General features: G+C 42.6%; 1 protein-coding gene and 1 long non-coding RNA gene across 9 annotated transcripts in view; one reads left to right on the forward strand and one right to left on the reverse strand.

The window, feature by feature from the left end:
* The window catches only part of PLPP4 (phospholipid phosphatase 4), a 186,487-nt gene that overhangs the window by 147,356 nt on the left and 13,998 nt on the right, over nucleotides 1–25,133 (reverse strand). Inside the window, exon 1 of one of the 8 annotated variants that reach the window (XM_053310186.1) lies at nucleotides 11,722–11,786. The exons of 6 other annotated variants lie outside the window; for them this stretch is intronic. The gene's annotated coding sequence lies outside the window, so the exon portion shown is untranslated. Of the gene's footprint in view, nucleotides 1–10,307; nucleotides 10,313–11,721; nucleotides 11,787–25,133 lie in introns of those variants that run through there. One more of the 8 variants, XM_053310183.1, reaches the window with a different exon arrangement.
* Nucleotides 10,469–24,400, forward strand: LOC128351067 (uncharacterized). Its single transcript, XR_008319575.1, has 4 exons — nucleotides 10,469–10,621; nucleotides 17,128–17,302; nucleotides 21,459–21,524; nucleotides 23,990–24,400. It is a non-coding gene; the product is annotated as an uncharacterized LOC128351067 (long non-coding RNA).

Raw genomic sequence — 25,133 nt, forward strand, 5'->3', positions numbered from 1 at the left:
CAGGCATTTTGTCTCCACGGAGGAGTTGCTGCCGTGCAAGGCCTCTTGCCGCCTCCTTCACACCCACTTCCCTCAGGACTCCACCTGAGTTTGGGGGTGGATTAGCCAGGGAGGTTGATTCAGCTCTCCAGCAGGAAGGAAGAAGGGCTCTCCAGCCTCTGCCTGCCTTTTCCCCCTCTGGATGTCGCCTCACGTGCAGACTCACAGCCGAGGGCAGGAGACTGGCTGCGACCTCCTTCTGCAGCCTGCATGTCGACTTACGCCGAGGCTCAGGCCCGAGGGCAGGAGACTGGCTGCGACCTCATCCTGCATCCTGCCGGGCGGCTCTGTGGAAGCCAGCCAGGACGCAACTGGTGGTGGAGCTCCGGGCCTTCTCGTGTCCCTGGGGAACACGCTCCTTACTCTCCTCGCAGGAACAGACACATTAGAGGCCTTCCTGCGTGCTCCATAGAGTTAGAGAAGTAGGAGGAGAGGGGAAGAGGAGAGAGGATTGAGGGAGCAAAGCAGAGTAAAAGATAAACAGATTCAGCAAGGGAAGATCAGATCGGGAGAGAAGAGAAAGTCTGCCTGGAGCAACGCAGGACTGTAAGAACTGGGCGGGGTCATCCCCCTCAGGCTCTAGAGACTTCTATCTTTCAGCTAATTAGCATAGTTCTGCCTTGGAGCACGGGCGGGGGATAACCCATGGAGATGGCCTTGATTGGCAGCAACCGAGAACTCTCCATTCTGGGAGGAATACTCGCATTGACACAGAGTCCAAGATTATGTCCACAAATGGAATATCTCTTGTATGGGTCAGACAAGACTTTTCGAAGTGTACGTGCATGCCTAGGTTTTGCAGTAGAGAAATGGTGTCTGTTACCTGACGTTGAAGGAGGTATGGTGATGAAGCTGTCAGCAGCCAGTCGTTGAGAACTGGAAAGATGGTGACTTTTTTTTATGGAGATAGGTAACAACTACCATCATGAATTTTGTGTAGATTCTTGGGGCCATCAAGAGTCCAAATTGAAGTGCCTTGAACTGAAATCTGTGGGGCCCTACTTGGAAACGCAGGAAGTGACGGGGCTGTGTTTGGATGGTTATATGGTAATAAGCATCTTTTAAATTGATGGCAGCAAACCACACACCTGGAGACAAGAGAAACACTATTTTGGGGATGGTCACCATGTGGAATCTTGTGTATTTCATGATACGGTTTGGGTCCCGGAGGTCTAAGATGGGACATAGGCCCCCATCCGGCTTTGGTACTACAAAGAAGGAGGAGTAGGAGTGGTCTGTCGCGATGGTCCAGGTGGTCTGTCATGGGCTCTATTGCATCTTTTTGCAGTAGTGCTTCTATCATCTGCAGGAGTTGTGGTGTCATTGGGGTACAGCGGCATGGATGGGGAGAAAGTCTCTGAACAAATTCTATAGCGTATCCAATCCTGATGATGGTTAAGACCCACTGATCATTTGTCAGGGAATCCCACATTTCCAAGAAGAGCCAGAGGCTAGTTTTGTAAGTGCGTCGGAGAATCACTGTCGCTTGTCAAAAAGTGGACTGCTTAGACCTTTGTTGTTGAGGCTTCTGAGAGCAGCAAGACCCAGGCTTGCTAAAGGACTCCTGGCTAGTGGACCAAAAGGTAGATTCATAAGACGATGGATTTGAGGGATTAGGTTGCAAGTGTTGTGGGCAACTCCACTTGTTTGATCTGTAAGGTCTTAGTTGAGAAGAGGATGAATAACTCATAGAGCAGGCTGTGTTGTGCAGTTTATGCACCTGCTCCATGGTGTCATTCGTTTTAGTCCCAAACAGGGCTTCCCCTTCAAATGGGAGGTCATCTACCGTATTTTATGGACTATAAGACTCACTTTTTTCCTTGAAAAATATCCGCCAAAATTCAGGAGCGTCTTATATGTTTTAACAGTTTAATATGTTAAAACTCTGAAAAACTGGATTAAAATTAAGGTGCGTCTTATATTCTGTAGCGTCTTATAGTCCGTAAAATACGGTATGTGAGTGCGTGCTTCAAATGTATGTCCTGAAGAATGGAGCCAGGTATGACGGTGCAATCCAATAGAGGATGCCATGACACGGGCAGCACAATCCGCCTGATGGTGAGAAGAATGTAGTTGTTTTGCAAGGCTCCGCCCTTCCTTCCATATGGTGTTGGCCAGGTCTCTCGGATATTGGGATAATTGATCCAGAAATGGGGTCATTCTGTCCCATAGAAAGTTGTTGTACCTGCCCATGCAGGCTTGGTAGTTGGCTACCTTTTATTGGAGAGTTGAGGTGGAATATTGCCGCCTACTGATTGAGTCCAACTTTGTGCCCCCTCTGTCAATTGGGGCCATTAGAGCCCTATTCTTGGACCTCATTTGTGCCATTTCCACCACTATTGAGTTTGGTATCGGGTGTTTCTCTACAGGGCTTCGATTCTCTTTGATGTAGGTTGCGTAGAGTAGGGCTTGCACCAATAACTATGTGCAATGTCCAGTATAGGTTAAAACATCAGCAATGCCACCGGTGCATGGGTTGAGAAATCAATGATGCCAAATATAGGGCCATCTGGAGGTTTCTGAGACTGAGTTGCCTGAACCCCTAGTGAGATTGCCATGTGCTGCACCTGTTCTGTGTGGGATCAAAAATCCTTAGATGAAGAGTCTGGTTTGGCATCTCCCCAAGTGTCCAAAGGAGACATGTGGTCTGAGAATTCAGAGTCCTCCAAATCTTCCCCAGGGGACTCCTCTGGGCAATCCATTGTTGGGGGTTCTTCCTGCACTGAGGCATCGTTAGTTGGGATGGGATGATAGGAGGTAGTGCACGTTTCTGGGGCACTGCAACCTCTGGAAGGAACTACAATAGAGAAGCAGCTAGAATAAACCTGAAAATAACAACAACAGAAGGAATCTCTCACAGGGAACAACGAGAGCCAGTAAAGGAAGGAACCTTGAGCCGGAGCTGCAAACGTGGCAGTGGACAACAAAGAACTGAGGAAAGGAGGGTGTAACATCACCAGAGTGGGAGGAGCTCCCACCAAAAAACTGGAACTAAAGAGAGATTTGGAAGGATCCCGCACGGTCTTCTATGCATGCGTGAAGCCCATTGGTGTGAACAACAGAGACCACAATGATGAATCTTAGTTTCCCAAAATGCAGATGACAACATATTCTAGAGCAGCCTTCTCCCAGACATAGAAGTTTGTTTCTGTAATGAAGGAGGGAGCTTATTTTAAGGAGCATTCAGTCATATGTTTTTGCCTGCCTGCAGTCTGAAGTGGTACAGCCCAGACACACGTTGAGAATCCCTGCTTTAGACTACTCCTCGATTAGTCTGAAGGACAAGTCAGTAGTCCCTGAGAGCACAGAGAAATTTATTCAGGATGTCAGCCACTGCCTATTTCACAAACAAATGAAAGCATAGCTTTCAAACATGGCTAAGAAAGCAAGAAAAATTAGAAGCTCAACAGCAAAGAATGAGTCACACAATGGTGGTTCCATGGGAGCCACACTTGAAAGAACAATACATTGCCATGGCAGCTGTACTCACTACCACTACTAGCCACAAAGAAGTGAGAGAAGCAACATGTGCACAAGCCATGTTAGTACTCCAATTATTTCAGCAAGCCAGAATAAGTCCTGTAATGTTTCCATGGCTTTTCCAGCTTTAAAAAAGCCAGAAGAGAATGGCCATCTTCAGATGTAACATGGAACTGTAGGCCAATGGACCCACAGTTCTGCGCCCCCCCCCCCCCACTCTCCCATCCACATTCATATGTTCAGGAGAGCTGCCTCTCTGCAGTCAGTGAGACTGCAGAGAGGTGGGCAAGCTGGCTGTGCAGGCTTCCTTCCTGACAGAAGAACAGTCTGCACAGCCAACTGGGAGAGGCTTCCTCCCTCCACTCTGGTTCCATGGGGCTGAAACTGTGTTTGGATGAAACACTGGCACTGAAGAACTGGAGTTAAGGGCAACGAAACTCCACTCTGACTGCAGGTTCAGAGTAGAGTTTGGTGAGGGAAACTGCAAGTCCCTTTTTGCCTTAACTCCAGTTCAGTGGTCCCTCTAATTTTTTTCCATCTGTTTGCGGAATGAGTTTTATTATGAGCAGCAGTAACAAGGCAGTGTGTGCACACATGCATTCAGAATGTGACCTTCCTGATTCAACCTGAGCGGGATCTAAAATTAACTGAGTGGACTTCAAAAAATGTGTGAGCATGCACAGACGCACACACCTTAGAAGGAACACTGCTCCAGTTTCCTCAGTTTGGACATGCAGCTTGGAAAACCAGGAGGTGAAGGGTCCTCCAATTTCCTATTACGTCAGAATTCAGCCAAAGCTTCAACAGTAATACAAGCATTATGCTCAGACAGGACTGCAAAATGAAGGGGCTGTGTCTTACTTATCCTAGCTTAGCAGCCAAGTGCCTACAGTTCATTCCTGACTGTAATAGGCATAGGTCACTTGAACAATGCATCCAAGAGAAACAGTGGTCATCCCTTCCTCCCCAGTCTTGATAACACATTCATCTCATATTATCAAGCGGTAAATGCTTTCAAATTCAAACATTATAAAACTGGCCTAGCAATGCCTGAGCACTGGGTTAGTTTTTACTGGTTTCTTTTCTTTGGAGGGGGGAAAGCCTACCGAACTTACAGGAATAATGATGCATGTAAATAAAGTGTTTTAGAATGCAGCAGTCACTAGGCCATAATGAGTCACATACTGAAGAAACATAAAATAAAATTTACATTGGAAATGGTGCGTGGGCTAGCAAACTGACAAAAGCAAAGCTTTCAGAAGAGGCAATGTTTTCTAAGAATGACCTTGGATTAGCAAATCAGGAAGTTTCTCTTGCTTCAGATTTGTTTATTAAAAGTTGCTTCCCAATAAAACATTAATTTGTCACATACAAACTCTCCTGGGTATCCTGGATGAACAAGTAGCAGTGACCTCAGAATGTTTATAGAAAATTAACAACATTACCTCTGTGAAATCCAACTTTGCATTGTTTCAAAAGTGAAAAAATCATGAATGTGCCCTGAAGATATTTTAAGGAAAACAGTAGAAACACTACATTATTATTTTTAAAAGAAAAATGTAATAGGGAAGGCTTTATCTTTGTCATAGGCCCAAGATAGAGATACGAATATTTATATAGCACTCTTCAACCAAAGTTCTCAAAGCGGTTTACATAGAAAAATAAATACATAAATAAGATGGTCCCCTGTCCCCAAAGGACTCACAGTCTAAAAATTAACATAAAGCAGATGCCAGCAACAGCCACTGGAGGGATGCTGTCCTGGGGTTATGTAGTGAGTCTGTAAACTGCCTTTTTATCTTTAGTGCGAATGGAGATCAGAACCACTTGTACAGTGAGAATTCTAAGTCTCATCACAGCTTAAAATAGCATAAAGGAAGTCTTTGAGGCTGTTCACACAGCCGAAAACTGGGTAGGACAAGCGTCCTACTCAAGTTTGGGAGCTGTGCACACTCCCAATTTTCGGTTGTGTGGAAGCAAACAACCACTATATTTATGCAAATCAGACGCTGAATTTTCAAAGACCCCCTTAAAACTAGAGGTTGAATACAGGTTATTCCTGCATTTACTCAAAAGGAATAGGACTCTGAATTTAAGACGATCACCTGATTCTAATATGAAAAGACTTCAAAAAAACTTAGACTTGGATTTAGATATACAGCAGGTAGGAGCAGAGATAAGTGATTGTGCTGGAGACAGAAGCTGGGTAGGACAGCGCCATCTTACCCAGCTTTCCAACCTGGCATATGACCAAGGTAAGAGGAAAAAGCTGCCCTACTCAGCTCCTCTACACACACAATCAGTTCTCCCTCCTCCTACCTAGTTGTTTGCTCTCTCGCAACCGAACATTGGGTGTGTGCATAGCTCCCCAACCTTTTTCAGTTGTGTGAGCAGCCTCTTTGAAAAGTAACGATTTTAAAATGTTATAGTTTGTAAACTCATTGGGTGTCATTCACAGTCTCCCTTACTTTGGAACAAGTCTTACTCCATAACAAGAACTTCTTCCTCAGAAGAAGAACTCAGTATATTCATAACCAATACTCTGCTGTTTTCCATTCATAATGTATGATTCATGTTTATTATCTAGATACCAAATTAACTTGTTTAATTCGGGTATTTATCATGTAGTAAATAAACAAATACCATTGGTACTCAATTCTAAATAGAATAAATACAAATTTCTAATTTCACATCAAGATCACAAGGTTTCTTGAGGGCTTTGGAAGGTGAGGTGTGATTGTTAATAGTCAAAGGAAATTAATCCTTACAGTTTACTTACAAAGCATGATCATACAGTGCATTTTAGGAAACCAAACTTGCTGCATTTATCTGAGGCAACCAATGGGCCTTTTCAATAGACAGCCAGATGGTCTGTAAATAAAGTCCTCTTATAAGCACAGTGGAAGGCTATGGCTGCCTCTTCTGTCTCTCTGTCCTTGCAGATAGCACCCAAACCTGAAACAGCCTTATCGCTCCTCAGCACTCTCCCCCATCAGAGCCATGCTGCTATATGATATATTTTACTCTGTCAAAAAAGGAAGACAGGGACAAAAAACAAAACTCCACAACTTATTATATTAACACACTCCATAGCTTACAAACGCTAACCCACACGTACAAACAAGTCATCCCTCTTAAGAACTATTTGCGTTCCAAGTTATGAACACTGGACTTGCAAATAAGCTTTTGGAACACAGCCCATTCGTAAGTTGGGAACTCTCTGTATTATCCATCTACAGACTTAATGTGGATCCTCTGGGACATGCTCAGTCAAACAAGAACACAAGAACCTTGTTATATGCGGATTCTATATCCACGTATTCATGGGTGTCTAATTGACACCTGATTTCAATATCCGTGGATATGAAAGGGTTAAACCCCATCTATCCACAGTTCCTAGGGGGCCGGAAGTGACTGTGGAGGTCACTTGTGGTCACCATTTTTTTTGCTGGTGCTATGGCTCATTTCAACAAAAATATTGGGGGGAATCTGTAATTTGGGGTCAATTTGGACTTGGGGGGGCATTACTGGATGCCAGGGGACCCACAGAGCACGGTAGGGCACTATTTGGCCCGTTTCGGTGGGGTTTGAGGCATTTTTAAAGTCTGGGAATCTAACCCCCGCGCTCCCATAGACTCAATTACTCATTAACCACAGTTTCGTTACCTGCGGGAACAGAACCCCCACAGATAATGAGGCCCAACTCTACCTACATGTATTCTGTAGCCAAAAGTAATGTTAAAATCTGCTTCATTTGTGTGTATCTCTTCGAGTATATCTTTTGCCTACAAGTATGTATATGACTCACCCTCACTGTAATTCCTACGGGAGTGGCAAAAAAGGTCTGGATATTGAACTATACCACTGCAGGTGGGCGGCTCATGTGATCTTATTTATCTGAACAGAAATTCAACAGATGCAAAGATTTGAAAAGTCAATTAGTAAGAATGAGCAATACTTTAGCAGCAGCACATCTTGGAGATTCAGGCCTACAGTCCCCATGTCCAAGATCAGGCTGATATTTCAATTGTCCAGCAATTTTGCTTTTGTTGTGGATGCCTGGAACAGCAAAACATAGTCATAGCCATTTGGGGGAACAAACAACCTTTTTAAAATCTCCAGAAACTTTATTCATGAGAAAACGTCACTCAGAAGTAAACCCAGCAGCACACTCAGATGGAACAGTGGTAACAACCAACATTGTATAGGTTCTTCACATCACCATGAAATAAGAAAACAATTATACTTAATTTTTGTGTCATCCTCCTGAAGATATTCCTCAAGAAAAAACAAACTGCAAAAACAACAAATAGTACCTTGTAATCGGAATGTGTGAACCTTGTTAAATGTAACAAAGTCAACCTTAATGTTGTTTCAGACAAATCAATACCTAAATGATTCACTAAATCATGGGAAGGAATGTGGTGAGCAAGACCTCTTCAGCATTAGAGAATTGTGAGCTCAATATATACTAGGATCTATCACCGCTGTCTCTATCATGAGAGCACATTTAAATCCAGATCAAAAGATAGCGTTTGCCTGAGTTCACTCAGGTAAACTCTAAGAGAACAATTTTCCTTGTTTGAACCACAGAAACGAACTATATTGCATGTATAAATCCAAATTACTCAGGTCATAACTAATGAGTGCTGACTTCTATCCAATGATGTTTATGAAAACCAATCCTTTTAAAGAACAAACATTTTAACATTAAAAAACCAGGGATATGGCAATCAAACTAGGGCCAGCACACTATGACTGAGCCCTCTGCCATCTCACTCTTTTCAAAAGAGAGGAAAACCTGACACTAGGGCAGACATATGGTGCTAGTCCGTTTCCCTGGCTTCAGAAGCACAGCAGGACAATATGGCTGCTATTTGCGCAATTGTCTCCTAGCATACAGCTCTCAAAAGGAGATAGCTGTACTGGTCCTCTGCATTGTTCCATGATGTACTAACGGTGCTTTGTGAAATCTTGCAGTCAAATCCTGTTTGGAGAAAGAGAAGCCTCGTTATAACTGAACTGGTAACACCACATCTATCTGCACCATTTCAGATTGCAGCCAGTGTTCCCTCTAAGGTGTGCATATGCATACCAGTTTTTTTGTTTTTTAAATGTCAGCTCAGTTAATTTTAGATCCCACTAAGGTTAAAGCAGGAAGGTTCCACTCTGAAAACACGTGCTCACACAGTGCCTTGATACTACCACCCAGAACAAAACTCATTCTGCACACAAGTGAAAAAAATTAGTGGGTACATTCTAAATGTGCTGGTGTAGCGTGGGGATTGTTGGGATGCACACCACCACACCAGGAAGCTGCACGGGGCAGAGCTCCTGGGCCCCACTCCCAAAAGGTGGAACCATGGCTCATGACGTCCCTACAGATTAGGAGGAGCGCGGCTGATTAAAATGGATGTCCTCAACCAGTTCTTTCATACAGTAAAGCCTCATCATTTGCAGTTCCGTGTATCCGCAGGGTGTCTGATTAACACTCTTTTTCAGTATCCGCAGATATGACAGGGTTGAAACCCAGGTATCTACAGGTCCTAGAGGGCCAGAAGTGGCCACGGAGGTCACTTCCGGCCACCATTTTATCCATCAGAGCCATTTTGTGGCTCTTTTCTTGGGAAAAGACTCAATTTCCCCCATGATTTTTCAGTTGGGAGGGGCATTTCACAGCTTTGGGGATATTCTTTGACACATCCCAGGCACATGTTGCATGGTACAGTACAGAATGTCATGTTTTGTGGTGTTTCTTCCCCTTTTTAAGTAACCCCCACACCACCATTTCCCACAAGAGTAATGCCTTGTTACTTGTGGTTCCATTACTTGCAGTAGTAGGCAAGGAATGGAACCCCCACAAATAATGAGGTTCTCCTGTAATTTGTTCTCAGGTCTGAGCTAAGCTGCAGCTTTAGCAGAAGACAACTGAGGACTGAATGAGCTACATTTTTAAAAAATGTCTGAAAGACACAATAGAATACTTTCCAACCATTAATTTAACTTTTCTTTTACTTGTGCCAGAAGACATCCAAGAGCCTAATAAACCACCCTCTCTTCCTATTAATTAGCTAATGTTTGGAGAGTACTCTGAATGTGAAAAGCTCTATAGAAGTGCTAAGTATCATTATTTCCGATGTGAAAGAAGTGGAGTAATTGAACCAAGAAAGAATCAATGGAATGATGGAGGGGGTGGGGAGCAGCAAACAAGCTCTAGTCTTTCAGAAAAGGGTCATTTTATGGCCATCTCCTTTGACAAGATAAAAGGATGGACCAATTCTAAATAAACTGGGTGTGTTTGCATAAGCAGAAGTTGAAATGCTGACCATTTTCAAAGGGTTTATATGATCTCATGTATTTCATCTTGTCTACTGGAGACAGGACAGGGAGCAATGGTTTTCAAATACAGGGAGGAAGAATTAAGTATAACACTTGGAAAATGTCTTAGATATAAGACTAATTCACAGAGTCGTGTCAGACACTTCTTTGAAACTTAGTTGCAGCCGAGTTCCATGAAACCTCTCTCAGCCCTGGAAGCACACATTCCCCCACTACATCCCCACACAATACTTCTTTTCTAGATCAGGATATGCCAAGATGGGTCACAATATCCAAGCCCAACAATCTTGCAACAGAACAGTGTGTGGAATAAATCTACAGCTAACCCTTAAAGGCTGGTGATATGAAGCATCTTCATATTCCTAAATGTTGCTAAAAGGAAAATCATTAATCAGAATGAATGCACATAATTAAATAACCATGCTGGAGGTAGGATTACTTGGTATTACTTTAGTTGATGATGTGAATCCAGGAAGAAGGGTGATGAATAGGTGGCAATTGGTCAGCGGAAGATGTCAATCAAAAATAATGTAGATCTAGGCACCTCCTCTTAGAAAATCCTAAGGAAGGGGCTTTAGAATGGAGGGAACTGGAGGTTCTAAATAGAGATGACAGTTAACTGAAAAGATTAGATAGGGCTGGGATGAGCCAGAGAAAGGGTCTCCAGAGAGGGACTAAGGGTTGGAGTGGGAGGTTAGGTGGATAGATTCTTACACACTAGGGAAAACCTCTGTCAATCAAGTGTGACTAAGACATTTATGCTGTAAGTGTCGCAATTGCACAGGTTGTACAGCTGGGGAAGCTGTATTCCAGCAAAGTAATTTCATTATTAATGTACACTCATTAATTATTACATTATTAATGTGAGCTCATTATTCCATATCAGTCACCTCAGAAACTTGAAAGGAAAACCTCTCTTAGAGAAACAATAAAACCAATAATTACCCTGAAAGTATATTACAGTAGGAAATCATTAATCACAGGTTTGGCACTCGCGATTTCGTGTATCTGCGGTTGGGTTATTGGCAACTGATCTCGTTATTTTTATTTATTTAAAATATTTCTATACCACCCAAAACTTCAGTCCCTGGCAGTTTACAATTAAAATCTTTTAAAACATTAAACACATTTAAAACCCAGTATTAAAATTATTTAAAACTATAAATCTAATTAAAAGCCTGGGTGAATAAATGTGCCTTTCTAAAAGTTGCCAGAGATGGGGAGGCTCTTATTTCAGCAGGGAGTGCATTCCAAAGTCCAGGGGCAGCAACGAAGGGCCATTCCCGAGTAGCCAACAGACAAGTCGGTGGCAGCTGCAGGCGAACCTCTCCAGATGATCTTAGCAGGCGGTGAGGCTCATGGCGAAGAAGACGTTCTCTTAAATACCCAGGGCCCAAGCTGTTTAGGGCTTTATAGGTAATAACCAGCACCTTGTATTTTTCCCGGAAACGTATTGGCAGCCAGTACAATTCCTTCAACACAGGAGTAATATGGTCTCTCCTAGATGACTCAGAGAACAACCTGGCTGCCATGTTCTGAACCAACTGCAGTTTCCGGACTACGTACAAAGGCAGCCTCACACAGAGCCATTGCAGTAATCCAGCCTAGACATTACCAGCAGATGTACCATTGTTTTGAGGATGTTCATCTCAAGAAACGGACACAACTGGCGTATCAGCCGAAGCTGATAAAAAGCACCTCTGGCCACTGCCTCAACCTGGGACACCAAGAAGAGGTTTGGATCCAGACGCACCCCCAGACTGCATAACTGTTCCTTCTGGGGGAGTGTGACCCCACCCAGAACCAGCAGATCAAAATCATCTCCAGAGTTTTGACCCCGCACAATAAGTACCTCCATCTTACCTGGATTCAGCCTCTTTTTGTTATCCCTCATCCAGCCCATTACTGCCTCCATGCAGGCATTTAGGGAGGTTATGCCTTATCCTGATGAAGCTGACATGGAAAAATAGATTTGGGTGTCATCAGCATATTGATAACACCCTGCACCAAATCCCCTGGTGATATCTCCCAGTGTTTTTATGTAGATGTTAAACAACATCAGAGATAATATGGAGCCCTGAGGGACACCATATGAAAGTTCAGATTATTATTATTACTAGCCGACCCCGCACAGAGCATCTGTGCGCTCATTGGGGCCAGCTCTTCCCCACCACCTTCTGCCACAGTCTCCACCAGCCCATGCCTGGCAAAGGCAGCTGGGCCCGCCACCTCACCTCCGCAGCCACCGCGGCAACCAATCCTCCTGGGTGCACCTCAACCAATCAGGCACCTCCACCACCCAGCCAATCAGCTGGGCACTGGGACGCACATTCCAAGGGGCACCCAGGAGAATTAATATAATAGATTATTATTTCTTCTTGTTTACACAGACAGACAGGTGTTATTGACTAGTTTGTTTTATCCAGACATAGAGTCTTTCCGAAGGACCTGGGATGGCTGAATTTTATTATCAATATTGTTGTTGTTATAGATATCATCACAAAATATAGTCTTTTTCTGGTAAATTTGCTTTTTGTAATTGGCTGATGGTGATATCTGTGGCCCCTATGGTGCTGAGGTGCTCTTCAAGGTGTTTTGGAATTGCACCTAGGGTGCCAATTACTACTGGGATTATTTTGGTCTTCTGCCACAGCTTTTCAATTTCAATTTGTAGATCTTTGTATTTTGTTATTTTTTTCTATTTCTTTTTCTTCTATTCTGCTATCACCTGGTATTGCTATCTCGATTATTTTAACTTGTTTTTCTTTCTTCTCAACTACAGTTATATCTGGTGTACTGCCCAATCTGTTGCATCAGCTTCAACTTCTTTCCGCTTAATTAATCTTTTATATTCCCTCTTAAGTTGTATAAGAGCGCCGCTTATAGGCTGATTGGGAGTCGTCCGATATTTATTATATTCTAAATACAGCTTCTTTTTTAAATTTTGGCATTCTTCATCAAACCAAGGTTTGTGTATGGAGGGATGTGTGTCCATATTGGCTTTATGAGGATAACAAAGATTATTACACAGAAGACCGATTATCTGGTAAAAGGCAATTTTTATATCAGTTCCCTTCAAAATTTGTTCCTTCAGGTTCAATAAAATATCAGTATTTAAAAATTCTGTGACCCGTTCCCTCACTACTGGGGACCACCTCACTCTGGCAGGGAGTACCTCGAGGGACTCATAATTAAACTCATATCTGGTGTACTGTGTGGCAGATGTTTGTAATCGGAAGTCATTATTTTTATTTATTTATTTATTCATTCATTCATTCAATTTCTTCTTCTTTAAAGAACAAAAAAATCTTTTTTTGAAAGATTTTTTTGAAGAACAACTGTCTCCAAGAGACACCATCTGGAATCTGCCCGTGAGATAGGAGCGGAACCACTGAAAAGCAGGAAGATAGGATACTGCTGTCCAAAGATGTTCTTACCCATGGACTTTGGGGCCAAATTCCAGGGCCTCCACATCCCCTGGGGGGGTCCATAAATCCTCTTTAGTCTGTTCTGGGTGGTGTGGTCACCACACGGCGCCACTGGCCCCCACTATGCCAAGTGCAATTGTGACCTGTCTTTACAGACAGAGGGGGAAGTGAAGAAATAAATATGGGATGGAAATATGTGAAGTTGTATGTTTAAATGTTTGCATAAATATACCCGTTTTATATTACATTCTTGTGAGTTCAGTTGCTGTTTGTGCCCTCAAGAACCTACATGTTAAAAATACTGCATGTGTCACAGAGTGTATGTGTATATATGGGCGCACGTGCATATGTGTATATATATGTATAAGGGGCGGGGCTTTAAAGGCCTTTAGGTCCAGGCTCCAAAATGCCCTAGGTGCACCTCTGCTGCTGTCTACAGAGACAGACCAATGAGCCATCTAACTACCCTAACTGGCAGCAGCTCTCCACGCCTTTAGGCACAGATTTTTTCTCAGTCGTATCTGAAGATGTCAGGGATTGAACCCAAGATTTTCTGCATACTGAGCAGATGCTCTACCACTGAGCTACAGCACCATCTCCAACTAAAGCTTCTGTTTAATTCATGAGAATTTCAGTATATTTAATATTATATGGTGCTACCATACATATAATTGGACAAAGACAACTTTGCAAAGACTAGAACTGCAATCCCATGCATATTTGCCCAGGAGTAAGCTCCATCAAACGCAGTGGTGTTTGTCTTCATGCTTTTTATTTAGTCAGATCTGAAGATTATAGCATTTTCAAAGTAGTCACTCTCAGAATTCCTTAGCAAACTGCTTTCAACTTCAAAAATAATTTGTTAAGGTAAGCAGCATGTCAATATTTTTATCCACCCTCAAATTGTTAGTAAATATATTAATTCCAAGGAGGGATATAAATCTGCCTTGATGTTGGAAAGTACAGGAAATGCAAATGTCTTTGTCAGTCTTCCTTTCCTTCTGTATTATGTGCAAGTCTCTCTCTCCTTCCTTTCACAGAAATACATAAACCCCAATTCATGTGCTTTGGGTTCACAAAGTTGTGTCTTATGTTGCAAATGTGTCATATTTGATGGAACAAGAAGAGAACAACTTCCTACAAAGCTACCAACCATGTGAATGTCATTGACTAAAGCCCAGATCCTGTAGCTTATGCACTTCAATGGTGTGGGCAGCTGAATGGGCAGCTTTTCCTTCAAGTGCAGCCTCTAAAAGCAAACACAAACACAAAACACCAACAACCCTCCTTTCAAGTCTGGAATTGGTAGAATGTGTCTTGTCCAGGTCCACAGTTTGGGCTTTTGTCCAATTATCAAAAATTGCAACATGGATACCAGGGGTGAGGGGAGTTACTAAGTGACAATGCTAAGAAACTCAGGGGCGTAGCAAGGGTGGAGTGGGCCCAGAGACAAGATTTTAAAATGCCCCCCCTCACTGAAGCTCAGCTCATGAAGTAAAGAAATTTTAAAGGAGGCTGAATAGTGGTAACAAAAAGCGCGCGTGCACACACACACACACACACACCCCCCTATGTGCCACAACAGAACATCATCCTAAATTATTTTTTAAAAGGTTTTGTAAATTGTGGACGATGCAAGTCATTTAATGGTACTAAAGAAAGACATGCTGTTCTGGTAGCTCCAGATCTTAACACTCACATCAATTTCAGAGGATGAATACAACTGAAGGAAGCCCGGAATGCGGATGTGCAGCTGGGGGAGTCAGTCATGTGACTTGCCTCTGGGGGGGCCCCCAGACAACTGTCTCCCCTTGCCCTATTATAGTTACACCCCTGAAACTGCTATAATGCTAAGTTCTTCTTATCTATCCACCAGAGAATGTATTGATGATATTTTGCAAACAACAACAAAAAAAGTGAACACACACTTTTAAGGTACCATAAGAACATAAGAACAGCCCTGCTGGATCAGGCCCAAGGCCCATCTAGTCCAGCATCCTGTTTCGCACAGTGGCCTACCAGATGCCGCTGGAAGCCACAGGCAGGAGCTGAGGGCATGCCCTCTCTCCTGCTGTTACTCCCTCGCAATTAGTACCCAGAGGCACCCCGCCTCCGAGGCTGGAGGTGGCCTACAGCACTCTGACTAGTAGCCGTCAATAGACCATGGCCTCTTCACATGAAGTCAAGGTTGCAATAGAAATCAATGGCAACCAAAATTAAATCAACTGGTACAAAAGAAACTGGACACTTTTCTGTTTTGTTCACAGCTGTGTACACTGTAAGCACAATATCCAAACATTAATTTGCAGAACCTCTTTCCATGGCCCCATCTCAACAAGAACTCTTAGTATCTTCATTTCTTACTGGAGTGAAGAAATAAGAAATTAAATCTTAGCCTATTCACTGATATATATTTGTTTATTTAGTACATTTTTATACCACCCCATACAAAAACATCCCTGGGCTGTTCACAATATAAAACCATTAAAACATTAACATAATTAAAACAATTTAAAATACAATAATAATGCCACCCATACTACAAAAAGATCTATCCTTTGGTAATTCTGTGCAAATAGCAGGAATCTATGAACTACAAAATGAACTACAAAATGAACTACTTGCCAGTTCGGCAATCTGCTTTTGGAAACAGTTATAGAAATACTTCGACTCTTGGCTACTCCTGAAAGAGTTACTGGCCTGGTGAACTCGAGTTCAACTGCAGTGAATCAAAAGGTGGAACTCCAAGGACTGCTATGAAGTTAAAAGTCTGTTCACGACCTATGTCTGAGATACAGCAAGGAATGCTGAACAAGATGCACCTGTCATAACCGGATGTTCTGAGAACATTGCTGATAAGAGATGGTCTCTCTCAGAAGAGACACCTAACAAGGTCATAACGGTGTCTGGGAACACAGCCAAGATGCTGGATGGGCATTTATGAAGACGTGGTTCCAGACAGATGGCATTTTGCAAAAGAGGATTCAAACGAGACTTTAAAAAACTCAACAGTGAAGTTATTCGAGATCATCATCAAATATACACAATTTATGTGTAGGGGATTTCTCCTCCATTTTCCCCAGTGGGGGAGGGGATGATAGGTGTGACTGTTCAGGGTCAAACCAACCCCTCCCCCCAGCTGTTTGGGGGGTTCATGATTAAAAAAAAATTTTTTTAACTTACCGCTTCCGGGGGAGTTGCTCAAGGTGGGGAGGCGGTGTCCACTGAGGTTCCCCCTCCTGCCTCCGGCCTCCCTTACTGCCCAGATCAGCCTGTTCAGCAGTTCGGGCCTTCCACCTCCGGCGTGGTGGTCATTTTGGAGGCTGCCATGTCTACGCCATTGGCCTCTGCAATGCCTGGCATGACCCAGGCCATGCGGAGCCAATTGTGCAGGTGTAGCGAACAGGCCGGTTTGGGCAGTAAGGAAGCCCAGTGGGAGGGGGGAGGGAAACCTCCATGGACACACACACCTGCCACCTCAATCAACTCCCCTGGAGGGGGCAAGTTTTTAAAAAAAAAAACTAAAAAAAACGCAAACATCCCTGTCCGGATTGGGGATGGGGGTCGAGGGGGTGCCAGACCAAATTGGCCCAGTCCAGTCTAGGCCCGATTCAGATGCAAACCAAACTGGACAAGCCAGTTCCATGCACACCCCTTCTTTGTGATGGAGCAGCTCTTCAAGCATCTTTTTCTTCATCTGCTGCCCATCTCTTTCCCTCTTTCCAGTTCTTTTCTACAGTCTTTTCATTCTTGCTTCTTTCTTTTAAGCATATTTCTATTTCTCTTTAGAATATATTTGTTGCTTTTCTAATCGGTCTGTTTTCCTTTCCATGGCTTAAAGTCTCCTCTCCAGATGGCCACAGCCCTGGATATCAGGGGATTACATTGCTGGATTCTCGGGTAGTTACAACCTGACTTCAGGCTTTGGAGCTTTTATAAAGAAGGGCAGGAGGAAGTGTGCAGACAGAACACAAAGAAGTATGGTAGCGTTTGTAGAAATATTTAATCACTTGCTGGTAAGAATGACCTGCCACTGTCTTGCTTTATTATGTTTTCAAATGTAGGTTCATCTCTCCAATGATCATGTATGCTTTATCTTCCATGCCCTTTTATTAGCCTTACAGGTTCATTCATTCCTTAAACGTATATTTGCTTCAAGTCTTGATTATGTTGCTATCATTTTATATCCCATCACTTGTGTTTCGAGTCTGGGGCCTCAATAAACAGCTGCTGATCTATTTTAGCAAACTAGTGTGTTTTGCTAAACTCCTTGAGTCCATGTACATTCCTTGATCCTTCCCAGTGGGTTAGCCCTGAAACTTTTTACTCTTAAACTTTTTTTAAATTACTGAGATGCCCCCTAATATATGAATTCTTCAAAAACTTGCCATTGTGAGCTCAGAATTTTCAAATGTGCAAATATGGGGAAGGCAGAGAGAGATAGGAACATAGGAAGCTGGCATATACTGAATCAGACCATTGGTTCATCTAACTCAGTATTGTCTACACAGACTGGCAGTGGCTTCTCCAAGGTTACAAGCAGGAATCTCTCTCTTGTCCCCTTAGCTAAGCAGGGTTTACCCTGGTTGCATATGAATGGGAGACTACATGTGTGCATGGTAAGCTGTTCCCCTTAGGGGATGGAGCTGCTCTGGGAAGAGCATCTAGGTTCTAAGTTTCCTCCCTGGCATCTCTAGATAATCTTCCCAGAGTGGCTCCATCTCCTAAGGGGAGCAGCTTACCATGCACACATGTAGTCTCCCATTCATATGCAACCAGGGTAAACCCTGCTTAGCTAAGGGGACAAGTCATGTTTGCTACCACAAGACCAGTTCTCTGGAGTCTACTGACTCTTGATGTGACAATGATTCCTACCTGAGAGAATAATGCATATTGAGGGGCTCTCTCTCTCAGAAAAGGTTGTAAGTTCCACAAATGCTATTTTGCATCCCTGTAAGCCTCCTGATGGTCCTTTGCTGCCCATGCTGGTGAAGCAGTTCATGAGGAGAACACTAACGTGTAGCCATTATTATTTAGACATAAAAATGTAAAGTTGATCTGGTCCTTCAAGGATATCATGCAGAGAAGAAATCCTATCTGAAGTGTCCTACAAAACTACCAGAGATCTTCATACCAAGAAACTCAACTATATTGTTACTCAGGTCAGAGAGGGTATGTGTGTGAAAAATGCTATCTCAAGGTGATTTAAATACAAAGTCCTCCAAAGACCTTTTGCCCATACCGTTTGACACTCTATTTCCCTCAGGTAATTGAACTGCTGTATATTCCAGCATAAATGCTGCATTGAAGGAGAAAGGATGGGAATGTTTTTTTAAATGATCATACATGCCACATCGGCACAAACGCTGGAGACTTGATGTGGTACTTGCTTAAGAGGGTCCCATAGCAGGACACGAGATTTCAAAAAGGGATCAGAACTTGAATTCAAGACATCAGAGAAAAAGGATTTTTACAAAGTCAACATTGAGTCTCAAGGATATAAAAATGGAGAGCAACATGTAAGACATACCATGAATGAAGAATGCAGAAGAGATCAGAAAGACACAAAAGAGCAGACTTTTGCTAAACCAAGCCATTTGCATGGGGCGCAGCTTCTAAAAGCACCACGCCGCAGGCCCAACCTGGCCACCCCCACCTAAGCAAACCCCTTTGGGGGAGAGAGCAAGGGGCCAAAATGCCCCTAAACGGAGCCCGAACAGCCATGAAAAAAAGAGTGGAGAGCAAGCAAACCCAGGGCCAGGAAGGCCCAGCTGCCCTGTCGCTGCTGCTGCTCATCCACCATTGCCTACTCTTCTGCCTTCGGCAACAGCTCCCTCTTGGCCAATTGGAGCCTATTCTCAGCCACGTGAAGCCTCTCACCCCACTATGCTGCCACCACACCTCATTCCGGCCCTTTTTTCTTTTCTTTTCTGCACATAAGCACTGCATCGGCGTAAACGCCGCAGGCACCTTTAAACAACTTTTTAAAATGTATGTGCCATGATGTTTCTACCCCAAAATATTGTAATTTAAAAATGAGTTCAATTCTGGTTCATGTTCATCACTTTTTTTACTTTGATTTTTAAAAGTAGTCAATAACTGGTTCAAATATTTTGAACCAGTTCAAAACTGGTTCAAGATACATTTTATGAAGCTTAATACCAATCCCATAATTGGTTTACATCTGGAAGAAGATAATCAAAATTAGGTTTTTTTCATCGCTTTTTATATCGTTATGTTACAGTCATACTAAAGTAGTATGTCTTGATTATTGTTCTGTGGAAAAGACACAAAAGTAAGCGCAATTGAAGCCCTTGGTTATTGGTTTTTTAAGAAAAAACATGTGATACTATGTGTCATTACAATAAAACAGCAGCTGCAAGGATGCCCAATCAAATGTGGAATTACAGCATGCAAGGAGGGGATATTTAATTTTAATTTGCATAACAGTCCCAATGACAACTGCCCCACTCCTCAAAGTTACTGGTACAGACGCTGCCATACATGCCTAAATATCCCCTCTTCTTTCTCTATGATCCAAATACTGATCAGAATCCCTGTGGCTGCAATTTTACTGTCATACACACAAACAATGCTTTTAGCATCACATGTGTTTTAACTCTAACATTACTTTGTCTATTTTGTATATAATTCAATAAACAGCTTCAACCATTACCATGAAACTGCAAACCTAAAATAATCAAGCAAGCAATATGCAACAATTCTATTCTGGGAGGAAAGTTTTTTCCCAAAGGGGAAAGCATTAGGCCTAGCCACCCAGGAAGGCTTCAGGCAGAATATTTTAGAGAGCTAGAACTGCTATACATACGTACACACATAGCATTCCCTTTTTCCCTGATTCAATTTCACAACCTTCTTTCCATTTTTAATGTGATATATGTTGTCCTTAACTCCTTAAGAATCTATCTTTTCTTTCAAGAAGTTACACTAAATTAGGAAGAAGGAAAAAAAACAGCATTCTATTTAGGATAAAGGGTATAATTGCAGCAAGGAGAAACTGCACTACCAAGAAAACACAAGAAGCTTCCAGCCTCAGTTCAAGTATATTCCACACTGAGTTTTGGTCTGAATGACAAAACTGTGGATGGGCAAACCCCTCATTAAACACCGGAGGACTTCTAGTCCTAGACCCTGCTAGTAGTCTCTCCAGTTTCTCAGTCTCTTCTTTTTAGATGGCTCACTGGGAAGTGCAGTTGATCCAAATACAACTGGAGCAGATAGAAACCTTCATCACCTCTCAAAATAATTTTCTAGGTGTCATCTTATTAAACTGATTCCTACTTGTTTGTGTTTTGGGGTTCAGTTTAAGTTCACTGGAAAAACTTCCCTGAACTATTGTTTGGGTACAGGTTTGGTTTAACTCCTGGATTCCCCTCTCCCTCTCATACTCTGTGATGATGTCCAAACCATAATCTTAATTGTACTTAATAAAGAGCATCAGTAGTTTGCTTGAACTTTATGGAGCATAGAAATGTCCAGATATCTTAAAATTAATAAATGAGAACCACAACAAAGAAAATGGCTCCTATTTTGTTAGGGCATTGACTTTAGATGCAAATGATATGAAATGGGACTGCTTTTATCTGTTAGGAGTATCTATATACCACTTTTCAGCAAAAAATTCTTAGAACAGTTTACACAGCAAAGGAATAAGATGGTTCCCTGTTCCAAAGGGGCCCACGATACTAAACAAAGACACAAGAGAAACACCAGCAAACCATTGCCAAAAGAGATGCTCTACTGTGATGAACAGGGACAACTGCTCTCCCACTAAGAAAATATCCATTTTAAAATGGGAATTGGGTCACAGCTCAGTGGTTTTACATCTCCTTTGTTTGCAGGAAGTACCAGGTTCAATCCCTGGCATCTCTATGTAGGGCTGGGAAACTCTGGAGAGTCTCTGCCAGTCAGTTCAGACAGTACTGGGCTAGATGGACCAATGGTTTGACTTGGTATAAAGCAGCTTCCTAGGTTCCTAAAATGGGCCTCTTTGCAAAGAATGAAAACATAAAGCTTTTGATGAGCTTATGTACTGCTTACCCATAAGTCAATGTAGGTGGAAGGGAAGGGAGGGGGGAAATGTAATATCCTTACTTATGATGGAGGTTTCTGCAGTCACCAATGAATGTATTTGTTGTGCCACCCACACAGGAACAGATGAAGATGCCAAAAGGAAACATAAAATGATTCAGCTTTAACAGACCTAGGATTACACAGGTATAATATAATAAATATTCAATTATAATGTAAATGTCTATGCAGATTACATCCTGTATCACCCTGTAAATAAACATGCATCTCCAAGGGATGCTGTTAACAAGACGCTGCTTCTAAAGCACAATCCAATTACCCTTAATGACATTTCCACTGCAAATTATCTCAAAATCAGTGAAGATGTTGAGCTATGATAACACAGTCCTGAAAGACTGTGTTCTTAATCAATGTGAAATAACTCTTATTGATAGCCAATGTCACCTTAACCAACAGTAGGCTCCAGACACAGTAGCCAGAGCCAAATGTAAAGAGTCATGAAATAACATTCTCTTCAAGATTTGAGACTGTGCAAAATATCACCTTGCCAAAAAGCCAATTATAGCCGTGCTCCTCTATGCTACTGCTACATTCCTATTGTTCATGCACCTCACAGGCACTCATGTTTTTAAGAACTTCAGCAGGTTGGGGAATAGACCCAAATATTTTTCAAGTGGTTCTATCTGATAAACATGTCACTCCAGACTGCCTCATGAAACTGAACTCTTCAATCATTCTCAAGAAATTGCTCAATGAAAATGGAAAATGTTTAACACACATACACACACACACTTCATCAGACACCCCCAAAAAACTCTGAAGTTGTGGACAAAAGAAATCCTACTTCTAAACCTCATCCTTACTTTCCTGCTTAAAAACTGCATCCAAGTCAGAAGAGTAACGTGTGTTTTTTAATGGGGTGACAGGTGCAGTGGGGGATGATGAGTGTTGTAATCCAACACCAGCCAAAGAGCCTCAGGTTGGCCGCCTCATTATGGTTACAAACAAAAATAAGACTTCTGTTTAGTATCATCAGCATCTAAACAGCAGTTTACAATGTTTTTTCCATTCATTCATGCAGATGGGCTGTAGCTCAGGGCACAGGTTTTGCATGTAGAAGGTCCTAGGTTCAACCTTTGGTGATACCAGGTAGGGCTGGGAATGACCCCTCTGTGAAACCCTGGAAAGCTGCTACCAATCAGGGAGGGACACAATACTGGGATGGGTGCACCAATAATCTGATTCACTATAAAGCAGCATCATATGCTCACCATCTCATGAAGCAGGTTACTATTATATCTGTACTCTTAGATTATTTGTGTTCTAACTTACACCTTTAGAATCAGAGCTGGATGACTAGGAGTCACCCAGTCCAGCTCCTCGCCCAAATCAGGATTTTTCGCCCTACAGAACCCAAACCCCAGCATGATAGCAGAATCCTACATAAAATAAGTTATGTTGAGATGCCTTTCAGTAGCTGAAAACCCTCAGGGATGAGGTAACCTTCACCACTGGATTTTTCTAAATGCACATGAGTTTTAGTTACCAGATTTTAATTAGTTTATTAATTACTTCATCAAGTGTAGATGATATCATCTCAAACAATTGCTTGTAGTTAATTACTCAAAGGACTTTTACTGGTACAGTTTCATACTCTCATCTCTTACTCAAATACAAATTAAAGGTCAAGTGTTCTGTGAAAGCTTTTGGGCCTTTTTGGCTTTCTTCTTCTTCTTGCATCACTGTGAAATAACCAAACAGCCCATTCCAGAAAGGGTAATCCATGTACAAAAATCTATTTTCTTGTGCATAAGACTCATTCTTCTAGATCTCTGTCCAAATCAAAGCATTCAAACGAGTGCCATGGTGAAAAAAAAAGTGCATCCCATTACACATATATCCATTACTCTTCTGTGACACACACACTACCAAATTGCTAGGCACTAACAGCATTTAGTAAGGAACACCTGTTGGTGGGGTGAGAGAAGAGGAAGTACTAAATCCAGACACTCTCCTCAGATATATTATTAGCACTGTCATGCTAAAGAGTGCCCATCCTTGGCTGTGCAAAGGGGAGAGGTTGAGAGGGAAAGCTGAGCCAACAACAAGAACATAGCCCACTGCTACTCCTTTAGCACAACCACAGAGCTTTGTGGTCACTAAGAGTCAACACTGACTCGACAGCACACTTTACTTTACTCTGGAGCACGTCTGAACTAAGAACGTTACTACTACCACAATTAACAGAAAACGCTGCCAAGTTCCTATATATGTTCAAGAGAGATTGTTTCTTCATAACAGTTTGATAGTCAACTCAGTTCCCATTACAGATGACAAGGGGCTGGAGACTCAATTTTTCAGCTTGTATGATGTGACATTTATCACTCCCCTAAGCTGAAACAATCAACAGAAGATCTCTATCCTATGTGGCTAACTATCAATCCGGAAGGGTATTAGAAGCTACACGGGAGGGGTGGGGTGCTAGTAATAATTTCCAAATCCCTTCTCACTAAAAATCAGCCTTCTGAGCCAACAAAATCTGATAGCAATGATAGACTATCTTGGTAAAGACCTCTGTTTTTGTTTTTATTTCTTCATTTTCTCCCTGTATTAGTATTCAAATAGGAGTAAAATTTATTCCTCTCTTATAGATGCATGTGTGTGCCTTCATTGCCTGCCTTCATCTAAAATGGGAAACAGCTAGCAAAAACCATGCCTCCATGGAAGCAGAATACAAAGCTGAACAGCATTTGCCCCTGATGCAGTGGTAATTCTGTCACAGCTCATAGACACAAAGAACAAACAGGGCTTGCATCAACAATGAATTTTTGCTAAAGAACCTTGGAAAAACAGGAACATTTTTTCTGAGCAAAGTTGGGTCCCCTGCCTGTCTGAGGATACAAAATGGAGGAGGTTATGACACTCCTGAAATGGCAGATTATTCAGATGATGGTCATAATTTCTGCAACAGTAATTAGAATTGTGGCGCAGAGACCAGGTCCATGTAACACTTGTTCAGGTTGTGAATCAATTAAAACATTGTCTTTAAGGTGCCAAGCCAACTATAGGGCATTTCTTTTTCCAGATTTTCTCCCAACCCGCCCTCCCCTAGGGAGCTTTGGAAACACTCCCTCTAGGATTAGGGTGCTGCTGTTGAATGCCAGGTCAGTAAATATTAAAACATCTCTCATCCATGGTTTGATTGTGGATGAATATTTTGACCGGGCATGTGTGACCGAGACCTGGTTGGATAGACAGGATGGGGTTAGTCTCTCTCAGTTTTGTCCTCCAAGTTTTCTGATCCTGCAGCAGCTAGATATGTGCACAGAACCTGTTCGGAGGTGCTTTATGGACATCTGAACTGGTTCGAAGGTCTGGCGGTTCAGCCAATTTGATTGTGGGGGGATAACTTTAAGGACTGGGGAAGGTGCTCTTACCTGCCCCCTGCCACGTTTCCCCTACTGGTGCTGTCATTAAAATCGGTCCTGTGGGGTGGCAGCATGCCTCTTTGCCATCCCAGTGCCTCATGCAGCGGACACTTCCAGCCCACACTGGTGAGGAAAATGCAGCGGGAAGGGGGTTAAGAGCACCCTCCCCAGTCCTTAAAGGTATCCCCCTGCAACTTCAAACTGGCAGTCACCGGATCTGTGCACATCCCTAGCAGCAGCCCCACCTTGAGGGTCAGGGAAGGAGCGTTGCAGTCATCTCTCATGAGACCTTTCCCATTTCCAAGTGCCCAGTTAGGCAATCTCAGAATTTTGAGTTTTTGAGGGTGGGTGTAGCAGATTTTAGCCC

This window comes from Hemicordylus capensis, chromosome 3 (genome assembly GCF_027244095.1).
Source record: "Hemicordylus capensis ecotype Gifberg chromosome 3, rHemCap1.1.pri, whole genome shotgun sequence".
Classification (NCBI taxonomy): Eukaryota; Metazoa; Chordata; class Lepidosauria; order Squamata; family Cordylidae; genus Hemicordylus; species Hemicordylus capensis.